Source organism: Myotis lucifugus, unplaced genomic scaffold, assembly GCF_000147115.1.
Source record: "Myotis lucifugus unplaced genomic scaffold, Myoluc2.0 scaffold_51, whole genome shotgun sequence".
Lineage (NCBI taxonomy): Eukaryota > Metazoa > Chordata > Mammalia > Chiroptera > Vespertilionidae > Myotis > Myotis lucifugus.
Window position 1 is genome coordinate 1,918,809 of NW_005871099.1, and position 12,206 is coordinate 1,931,014.

Sequence of the window (12,206 nt, forward strand, 5' to 3'; positions counted from 1 at the left end):
TCATGCTGTTGTTTGTTTTTTTAAAACCTAAATAGAGCAAAAGATTAAGTGACTTTTTACTATTTGGTATATTTACCAGACAATTTTGTATAAATAATTAAATATGGAGAATTTTGGAAAAATTGTAAAAAAACCAACAACTTAAATTCCTTTGTGTCATGCAGAGAATACAATTAGTACTGCAATGCTTAATTTTTTAAATGCTTCTATAAGTCACAAGTAGCAACCTTTAATTGTGTTCAGAGCCCATGTCCTTTAAGTTAAACCTTCTTATTGAGAAATATGATAATTTATTAGGAGCATCATATCTTACATAGGTCACTTTTATGCTCTCCTCTGCCCTTGGTATAAATTAGTAACCTTTAAATTAATGTGAATAGAACATGAAGAACAGAAAGCAAATGTTGCCCTCAAAATGAATGATTGAGTTAAAGATGAAAAAAAGTGCATGAGAAAATGATAATCTAATTTGTGTATGCTTAGCATCTGAAAAATGTACAGTTGTAGTAAATTATACTATTATCTTTTTAAATTTTTTGTATATTTCTATAGAAGCTTTTAAAGATATTTCTTGGCCATGTACTTTTATTCACATATTGGTTCTTGCTTTTGGCAAGATATCATTTTTGTAATTATCCTATATATACCTGCATATATATTTCAATAGACAGAGAAATAGAAATCTCAAGGTTTTTTTCTGGTGAACCCTGCAACTGGGTTCAGTTAAGATAAGATTTCTATTTTATTTTGAAACTATGATATCATCTTATCTTTCCTGAAGTTCATGATATCTGAAATTCTCTAAATGTCATGTTAATTTTATTATCTTTATTCCCCATATTGGTTGCATATGTTGAAGCCTTAGCTTTTCACATAAATATAAAGTATTTCCCTTTCTGTGCTTTTATCATATGGTTTTTTAAATCTCTAGTCTAACTGGTAATCTCTTACATATAGAAACACTATATGTTGAGTTGAATCTTGAAATATAAGTAATCTAATTTTTATTTTTGTGGTATAATCCCATTAAACGAGTTTATGTAAAATAATCATATTTGGAAACAAATTATTAGTAAGAGTTGAGCTCTGTCAGTGGCTTAACCTCTGTATTAATCACAAAAAGGACAGTTTATAGACCAAGGTAACATGTTAGACAAGTGTGTATGTGCGCACCCACATACACACACACACACATACACATACATTTCTCTATATAGAATGGTGACAAACCAATTTTAATACTCTAATGGTTTTTCTTCCTACTCCACTTCTGAAAATATTAAGTGAAGCTTGCTATGACTATGACGTATGATGGTTTTCTTACAGTCAGCTTAACTCCTTCCCCTCTCTGTCTTTAGTTCCCAACTTTTTAATGAAGGTGTATATTTCTTCTCAGTCTACACCTGCTTCCTAGGCTACCAAGCTGAAAAATCCTGCTGTAAAATAGTTGTTGCATAATGTATCAAGGTTCTGTTACAATAAGGAGATGTTATGTTCAGAACCATTTCAATTGATTTAATGTGTGTCTCTGGCATAAGAATCATCTGAGAAACTTATTGAAAATATAGATGATTATGCTTTACACCTTTGGGTCCTGAATCAGCAAGTTCAGAGTGATTTTTATCTATTTGTAGGTTGAATAAATACCCCAGTGATACCAATGCACAGCCAATTTTGAGAACCATTGCCCTAGCACTGGTGTCACACATCGTAGGTATTATGTACTTAAAGAATGATTTAACACGCGTTGGCTGGTGTGACAGCTGGTTGAGGGTCATCCAGGGTACCCAGAAGTCGCTTGTTCGATTCCCAGTCTAACAAGCTGATCAATCTCTCTCTCTCTCTCTCTCTCTCTCTCTCTCTCTCTCTCTCGTCAATAAAGCATATTTTTAAAAAGAATGATTTAATGGATAAATGAAGGCTGAAAATGTTAGTTTAGAGCCAATAGATCTTACTGTCACTAATGCATTTTTTAAAAAATTAACTGTTGCTTATATGAAATTTGTACATTTTTCTTTGGGAAATCTATCCTATGCTCACAGTTATTACATTTGGGAACAAAAGTAAAATTAATTCCATGTAAATTGCTTTGTCAGCAGCTGTCATTTTCAAACCTCTCAGTATGCCAAATTATTGAAGGCAATATGAGATTTTCAATTTTTGATCATTCTATCTTATCTACTCATTATATTACAACTGATGGAATATCCTTCTTGAATCTATTCTTATATGTCCAGTTCTCCATATTTATTCTGTTGTGTATAAGAAAAGTCTTGGTGACTAGGTTTTCATCTAAATATTTACCATTGGTCATATGCCCTTCCACTTCATAAGTATAAGAACAGGAAATATGATGTTATGTTCCTTGTTTAGAGGCTATGATTAGTGTCACAGGTATAAAATTTGAGTCTAACTTTCTTTACATATTTCAGCTTATTTTTGTTTGACCACTTTGTCATTGAATAACATAGAACCTAAGTATTAGAATCAATAATAACAGTGTTTTTTTCCTGACATAAATCTTAACTTCAGAGTTTTCTCAGAGATATAAAAATGAATTTTGACAGCAATAACTAGATTGCATTAGTAATACGGTAGAGAATCATATCATCATGGCAGAGCCTTATGCTATTGACATTAGGGAGTTCCATGTCTAGTTTTACAAGGGCTTTAGGTAAATTATGGCTATCACTCTTAGAATCATCTATAATAATAAAAGCATAATATGCTAATTAGACCGGGCATCCTTCCTTCCAGACAAATCCCCAGCGGATAGGGCCCTTGCACCAATTTTGTGCATCGAGCCTCTAGTATTTCTATAGATCTTCAAAATTCATTCAGAAAAGATTACACTTTTTATACTGATGACTAGTTTTAAGTAGTAGTAATAGACTATTGCTAAGTCTGGAAATTAGAAGCTCTATTCAAAATCACAAACTTAGGTGTGAATTTATTCAAAATACCTTTTACTTGCAAGATGAATGGGTATATTAAAATGATAAAGGATATATCTAAGATTGCAGGGAAAGATATTTTTTAAATACATATTCTAAACTTTGCATTGTTTGTCTTTATCCTTATTCCCTCTATCTTTCACTTCTTTGCTGCCCTCCTTGCCTCTCCCTGCCTCTCTCCCTCTTCTTGGAAATAAGTATCCCATTTACACTACAGCACATGTGACAACTAGCAAACAATATTGTAACATAAAATTCAGAATGGAAGCAGAATTTTTTACATACTTGAATTTTTACAGCTACGTTCATTACAAAAAATACACAAGCCTACAATTCAGATATAATGACTTTGTTACCTTGTAATGATAAGAGACAAAGCATATCTCTACATGTATTTGTGTGTTCAATTTTTATTGCTAATTTCTACCAATCTGAAAATATTTTGGTATTCTTAAATTATTAGAAAGCAGGAAATTATAGTACAAATGAATTATTTTTTGCTTACAATACTTATGAATGAAATCGAAATCCTCATCTGAAACTAGCAAAGAGAGGCATTCGTTTCACCACATTGAATATTGGTTTCAGGAGAATATGGAATACACCATAAAAAACACATTACAGCTGTGCCAATCTTTTTTGCAATTATTTTGAATAGTTGGCTATTTGCCCCATTTGACAGTTTGTGAACATGGTGAATAATTTAGCATTCATGCTGCTGCTGTTTTGGCACAATTATCACGAGTCGCGTATCTGCTGCTATTCAAACTGAATGCAATATGGGGGGAAAGAGAATCCCTGCCTTCATGTTCAGTTCTTTGTACTGTATTTTTCCAGAAATGGCTTGCAAGGCAATGCTGACGAAAACACAGTGAAGACCACTTTGGGTGATGACCTAAAGGACCCAGAGGACAGCCCTTTTTATTAAATCCCTGATACCAGTTTAGACCTAGTATCTAATTTTAGAATTTTCTTGGAGAGCCTGTCAGCTGGATGTCCATGTATTCCAAGCATGTGCAAAATATTTATGGACCTCCGTCCAAAGCCAAAGACTGCCATGTCATTAGGTATGTCATCGTCCATCTGTCATGCTGCCTTACATGACTCAGAGGCAGTGACTGTACAAGGTTTCTTTCTTAGTCTCAGTGGCATAGCTTGAGTTTAGTCTTCTGCATGCTGTTTTAATCTGACCAAAAATATCAGTGTAATTCATACTTGAAAAAGAGTCAGATCTTGAAAAAAATCCTTTTAAAATATATTTGCCGTAGTTTCTTAATACCTTAATACAAAGAGCTCATTTTCCAAATGCTGTTCTATCTTATAAGAAAATCTGAGGATAGATTATTTTTAACTACCAGAGGAGTTACTTTTAAATAGAGGACTAAAAGGATCACCATCAGTAAGTATTTGTTCAAGTGCATTAGTGTTTAATAATTCAACTGAAAGTTCAATGTAATAATAATATACTTTTAAACTGACACTACAGTTTTGTCTGAGCTGAACTGTAAATGATTGCATGATTTCTGTATGGCATAAAAATTATTTGTTTCAGAGTGAATGAAAAATGAAATAATTAGGTTTTCATATCTATACTTCTAAATGTGTTAAAATTAATTAATTTAATAAATTTTTAGTAACACCTATGGTGTACCAGGTACTATCCCAGGTGCTTGGGATATAGAATAAATCAGACTAGCCATAGGAATGATTTCTAAAGGGGTGAGAAAAACAGAATCCACATAAGTAAAATGTACATGTCAGATGGTAATAGGGCTCTGAAGAAAAATAGATCATAGAGAATAGAAATAAAGGTTACAGGTTTAAGTTGGGTGGTCAGAGCGAATGCAACCTTCTTGAGAATGTAACCTTGGAGTGAATCCATGAAGGAGCTGAGGGAGAGACATTGCAGCTATTTGGGGAAGAGCATGCCAGGCAAAGGGCACACCAACTTTTGGCTTTTGATTATTGATGTCCAAGTATGCAGAGCTTAGAGGAACTCTTCTAAGATAAGCTGACTTTCATACAATTCAGCTATTCCCTTGTGTGCAAAAAGTTAGGATAAAATATTCTCTCATTATCATTGCAGTTTTGTGAGTATAAGATATTATCATTTTTTAATCCTCACCAGAGGATATGTGCTTATTGATTTTAGAGAGGGAGGAACGGGGAGAGAGAAAGAGAGAGAGAAAGATTGATGTAAGAGAGAAACATTGATTGGTTGCCAACCAGGGACTGAACTCATTACCTTTTGGTGTATGGGATGATGCAGTAATTAACTGAGCCTACCGGCCAGGCCAAGATACTATCATTTTTATAAATGTGCTTGAAGGAAAGGCAATGCTGGTAGCATGTTTATCTAGTTTCATAATGCAGTTGAATTTTAAATAAGCATAAATGCTTTCTATATCTAATATTGTCATCATGTTATCTGACTGGATATACCAATACTAGTCCAATTGGATTGTGACTATATAGAGAAAGTTTTCAAATGCAATGTGAGCTGTGTTGTCCGGTGTAAAATTACTTAATTTGCCCAGGACTAAGCTTGGTCATCAGTAAAATGGGGGAAAAAAATCCTTGTATTGCAGGGTACTGTTGTGAGGATTAAAGTTATCATATGCAAGAGTGTCTAGCATCTGGCTTACTGTGGGCAATAAAAACGAATGTGTGTCATCACTGTGTAATCAAGTAGAATATTTATTTTTAAAGTACAATAAGAAACGTAAATGTCACAAACCCCATAATGCTCATATTTTTATGACAAGCACATTCTCTCTTTATAAGCAGACTTCTTGGAGCCAGAAAAGGGGAAGGTAGTCACATACACTCTTGGATGTTGAGGGGCATCATGCTGAGGGCAGAGCCTGATGCAACCACAAAGGGACAACCAGCCCTTTTCAGAAGATGAACAGCCAGGGGAGATTTAAGTGCTACGCGCTGTCCTGCTCTGAAGCAGTGATGCCAAATCACCTCTAAAATATCACATGACTCCCAGGAACAAAAAGTTTAAACTGAATCTGCCTGAAAGCATTAGACAGTGAGCATAAAAATGTGCAAACCCCAGGGTTTGCATCACTGCTTCAGAGCACGACTGTGATTTAGTGTTGGCTTAATAGAACTCAGATTTATTTCCCGAGTTTTGAAATTCTTCCTAGGACTCTTATGCTTGCCATCTCATGCCATCAGTAGAAATGTTACAATCATCTTGAATGTAAAGTATTTCAAATGCTTCCAGAAAGTAATTAAAATCCAGACCAACACCTCATTATCCCCATTATTCTGCAGTTTTCACTCGAATATCTGTTCATTCCTTCATATATTTCAGCTTTCAAAGAAGCCTTTATTGAGTACCTAGTATATGCTTACTCCTCTGTTCATTTGGCAAAAAAGGTATAATTCTACCCTGTCAAACAGAAAGGAAGCTGATTTTTAAACAAAGTACTTCAAAGTATTTTGAAATTCCATTATAATCACTAAGAACAGATAGTGCAAAAAAAAAAGGTACAGACAACAGTCTAGAGTTTTAGGAAAGGGTTCAAAAAGAAGATGATATCTGAGATGAGTCATGAAGAATGAGAAGGCATTTAACTAATTAGAATATCTTGGGATTTCTTGTAAAAAGAAGCAGCTTTTGCTAGTTTTCATGTCAAGCCCCCTTCTAAAATTCTTATGCCTATATGCAAACTATAAGCTTTCCATAACTTTGAATATTATTCCTATTCTTTTATTTGCACTTCCACTCTTCACACTGTTCTCAGAAAATCATGTTTAAGAAAAATGAGGCGTAAGTACAGCACACATTAAAAGTATGTTTACTGTTGGAAGAGAATGTCAAAATATCAATTTGAACTGGGTTACAAACTCAAGACGTTCTAAGTGCAGCTAAATCTAAGAAAAATCATCACTCATATTTACATTAATTGGTACCAATCTCTGAATTATATAATTAAACAGTAAATATGAGCATAATAAATTAATAGTTAATGTGTTTTAAGCCAGAATTAAATCCTATTATATCTCTTTCCTTAGAACTATGTGTATAAAAAAGAAGGAAATAGTTGATAAAAGAAAAATTCTTAGAGCATTTTTAATGAAAATAACACCAGAAGTATGTGTTTCTTCAAACAATACATGCGTGGATTTGTGTGGAAGGGAAAAGGGACTTTCAAAAGGAAAGAAGAAGTGAAATAAAATGCTCACTAGCCCTGGCTGGTTTGGCTCAGTGGATAGAGCGTTGGCCTGTGCACTGAGGGGTCCCGGGTTTGATTCCGGTCAAGGGCATGTACCTGGGTTGCAGGCACATCCCCAGTAGGAGATGTGCAGGAGGCAGCTGATCGATGTTTCTCTCTCATCTATGTTTCAAACTCCCTATCCCTCTCCCTTCCTCTCTGTAAAAAATCAATAAAATATATTAAAAAAATAAAATAAAATGCTCACTAAATACTTATTACTATCAGTTTTATTGTTATTGTTACTTTCACTTCTTATTCTGATAGACTTTGAAGAGGACATCAGTATACAGACCTATAGGTGGACATACAGATATGATTAAAATAGTACGGAATGAGAAAACCCATAAAGGGAAGGAAAGGATACTCTCCAGAAATCAACTAGGAAACTAGAAAAAGCTGGTGTCTTCATGTGAGCATTAAATTTCATTTTAAACTTCCCATCAGCCAAAGTTAAAAGGAAAAACATTTCTGTTGACTGATAAAAAGAAGTATATCATTTCTTCATTAGAGAAAAACTTTTCCTGGCACTAAATTCTTGGAGGGATTTATCATGTGTATCATTATTTGTGATGTTGACTAGTGTAATGAATAGTGGTTTTGCAGACGTTTGAGTATTCTTCATAAGATCATTTGTTATATCAACTTACAATAAAAGCTAAGGGTGTCTTATTACATTGTGACCCGTGAATCTATTTCTATGAGGAACCTGAAAAACAACTTGAAGGAAAATGGAGAAATAAATCAAATCATTTTCAAGAAAAGAGAATTATTTTGCCCCATGTGAAGATAAATGAAAACTGCTATATGTTCTAAACAATTTCCATGTTCACAGTAGAAGTTTCCATTTTCATTGTGAATTCAAAATTCTATTATGGTAAAAATTTTAAATTTCATTTCATATTTAAGACACAGAGAGAGAGAGCTAATTAGCCAAAGATCAGCTAATTATTAATGAGCTGGTCTTCCCAAAAACTACTGCAATTTGGCTTCCATTCCCACTGCCCACTCAGTTCTTGCACAGTGTAGAGATGCATTTTCATCCCGCAGCTTCAATCAGAATTTGCATTCCCCGCCTCCACAGTTCCTCGCCCACATTGGGCTGACCTTCTTCAAAGCTTCTACCTGGGTCTCCATGACGACGCTTTCTCATACTTCCTTGGTTATTTGTCCCATTCTTTTTGGAGGGCCCTCCTGCTTCTTACTGCCATCCAGAGTTCTGTCCTCAGCCTGTTTTTTGTTTGTTTGTTTGTGTTTTTCTGTCTGCATTGAATTGAACTCCCACATATATCCCAATATTTGTCTCCAGCAGTTGAGCTTGAAACTAATTTACCAAACTCCTTATGTAAATCTAAGTGTACACTGAGTAATCATCTCAAGACCAACAAGTTCACAGCTGAACTCCCTTCTTTTTCTTCAGGAATATATGCTTCTCTTCTGTTGCTACTATCAGTCAATGGCTCTAATCACCTGTGTCACAAACATAGGAATTATTGTAAATAGTTATACTACTTATAATACAATATTTACCATATTGTAATAACAGTGGGGGGGGCATGTAAAACCCACTTACCCATCCTTCTTTTTGTCAAACTTTTCATCAGGACTAGCATGCCTCCTATTTCCCTCATGTGATTTCTCTCTCCTTTTCATAATCTACTGCCCTGTTGCCGTGCCTTGTCACGTCCGGTCTAGAATGTCACAATAGAAACCAGCCTGGCCTTTCTACCTTCATGCTGGTTAGTAATTATATCCCTCGCACTGCAACCTGACTCATTTATCTAAAAAGCAAATCTGTTTATGGCTGCCCCCTCTTTAAAGTTCTTCTGTGTCTTTTCACCACCCATATTAGAGTTACAAGCATGATTATATGGACACTTTCTGATTTGGCCCTTGCTGATTTCTCCTTCCTCTCCTCTTTGCAATTTGTGCCCTGTTAATAGCAAAATTGCTCCCATTTCCAGCGCTCACACATGCTCTCCTATTTTGTGGCTTTGTACTTTGGGTAAAGCCCTGGCAAGACTTCTTCATCGTTCTCCACCTGCTCTTACTCATCATTTAAGACCCAGCTTGGGCACCATCTCCCACGGGAAGCCTCCAAATGCCTATCATGTGTGCGATCGGAGCAGTTAGCATCCCGTGTGTTTTCTTTTTCTGTAACTTTACTAGATTGGGACCTCCTCAAGGGCAAGAACACATCTTATTAATTTTTTTCTTCCCAATATCAAGTAATTTAGTATCTCAAAATGATTACTAAATACCAATTGAAATAAGATGAATTAAAAGTATCAGCAGTAATATTGTTTTCCTTTCTATCAAATACATATTTCAATGTAATCGAAGGTGATCACTATAAATGAACATAAGTACGATGGTCCTGATTAACCTTCTCTGAGGAAGAAAATCAACTTTTCTTTCCCAAATGATAAGAATAGTAAACACTCTCTAGAAACCTTAATTTCAGACAAATTATTCAGCATCGTGCCAACTACATTTAATATCAGAATCATGTTATTAGATTTTTAACCCCAAATTGCTACTTCAGAGACTAGGATAAGAGAAATATTAGAAATATATTTTATTTAATAAATTAACATGCTGATATGGTGGCAATCATAGATATTTCAAATGTTTTAATGAGACCAGCCAGTACCTATGATGTGCACTGACCACCAGGGAGCAGACATTCAACACAGGAGCAGAAACCACAAACATGGAAACATGGAACAGACTGTTGAGGGAAGGGGGAGGGGAGAGAGCAGGAAGAGATTAACCAAAGATTTATATGCATACTAGAGTCCCAGTGCCTGGATTTTTCCACTGGTGGGGTCCCTTGGCCTGGCCTGCAGGGTTCAGGCCTAAACTGGCTCTTTGACATTCCCCGAGGGGTCCTGGATTGTGAGAGGGCACAGGATAGGCCGAGGGACCCCATTGGTGCACGAATCCATGCACTGGCCCTCTAGTATAATATATTTTTACATTTTATTCCACAATTGAAATTACAATTTCACATGGAGCAAATTAAATTCTTATTTCTAACTAAAATAATTAAATATTTTTAATATTTTAAATAATAAATGTCACACTGTGGTTTGGAAATTGACTTTTGAGAATAGTATATTGGGTATTAGAAAGAACCAGAGGTGGAATATATCTAGTCCAGCTAACTCATGCATAGAGAAGGATATTGAGTCCCCTCCCCGCTCCAAATTAATTACCTAATATAACATAAACTAGTTAATACCCAGGCTGGAAATAGGACTCAGGTTAGGTTTCTCTCCTCACACTGTACTGTCTACTTACTTATATGTAAAAATGTAATTCATGTATTTAAATCACAGCTGAGCCTGCACATACAAATGCATACACACATTCTACTAATAATAATGAAATATTTTTATTGTCATTTCTACTTGGACCACTGAGGAATGTAAAAAGAATCAATGAGAAGCTGTTACAGAATGTTCAACTCTGCTTTGCAATTTCATTACAGATTCTTTTCAGGTATTTGTAAAAAAAAAAATGAAAATGTGGCATTTCCTCTCCAGTAAACATAAAATAAAATACTCAGGAGAAAAATAAATTTAAAATGCAAGTATTAGTCACAACAAAATAAATTTCTTGGTATTTCAAATTGAATCAAGGTGTACAAGCCACTAGCCCATTAGTTGTAAAACAACGTGCTATTTAGATGTTGAACATTATTTTAGAGCATTAAATGTACATATATACATAGTATCCATTTCTTATAATGAGACTCAGGTGATAGTATTTACATTTATACCCGTTTACAATGCAGTAAGCAGAAACCTGCAGTTTTCTATATCCTAAGCGTCTGATTTCTGAAAATAGACTTTATCACTTCTTCCTAGACTGAAATCTGAGAGTAATTCTTCAGAATAAGGAAGTGGGCCCAAGTCAACTGTTCCAATTTTACATGAAATGCCAGAAATCATACAGGAGTTTGTATCATTCAAGAAAGAAAAATAATACACACTGTTGAAAACTACTTCAGCCTAGCCAAATACTTTAAGAAAACAGGGTAATTGTATTTTGTCTGTGTTTTAAAGTTTATAATTTAATGGCATCTAGGAGATTGCTGGAATATACTTTTAAAAGGCTGGTTTTATATTTCCTCTCCAACTCGATTGCAAGTCGTTGATGATAGGGAATGGGCTCACTCGTCTTTGCATTCTCACAACTTTAGCACACTGCCAGACACAGAAATCTAGGAAATGTTTGTGGTATTCATTTATGTGGGCATTTATAAAATACATTTATAAAATACATAAAACTAAATGCTTTATAATCTTGGGAGGAAAAGTATTGACTTAACTTCAAACTCTCCATTTTCTCACTGTTTTAAGGTCCTCGTTACATATAAAGCCTTATTCTCTCCGGCAGTATTCCTGTCGTGTAGAGCATTTGAAGGGAGGCCCGCCTCCCTACCAACAGCCCCACCAACATCCTCGGGAAAAGGTGACACATTTTCCCCACACCTACTTACACAGGAAGAAGACTTAGCTCTTAAATGTTCTAACACCTGATATTTAGCTTATGGGTCAGAGAACTGGGCAAACGAACGCCATTTATGTCAAACCTATACCTAATGAAATTCTATTATTTAAGGATATTTCACCACCCTGCAAAATATTTCAAACTAGAATATCATGTCTTCAGTTAAATATAATTTTTAAAACATAGTGTTTTCAGCATTTTTAAACCAATAAGCAAATGGTCATTTATCAGGTTTTTGAATTCTGGGATTTGTTTTGCAAACCAAGCTCCACTGATTCAGGAATATGTGAAATTCTTTCACGCAGTTTTTGACAGAATGGGCAGAGTTCTCTTGAAAACCATCAGTTTTCATCCCTCTCTTGTTTTTGCTGGTCACCTGAATATAACGGTTTTGACAGCCAGCTTTGTCTCTTGCTGCCTACCCCAGCCTGCATCTCCCAGGAACCATGACAATAGTCAGGAAGTCATTCACGTACCTTGATTGAGGACCCATTGTGTGAAAGGA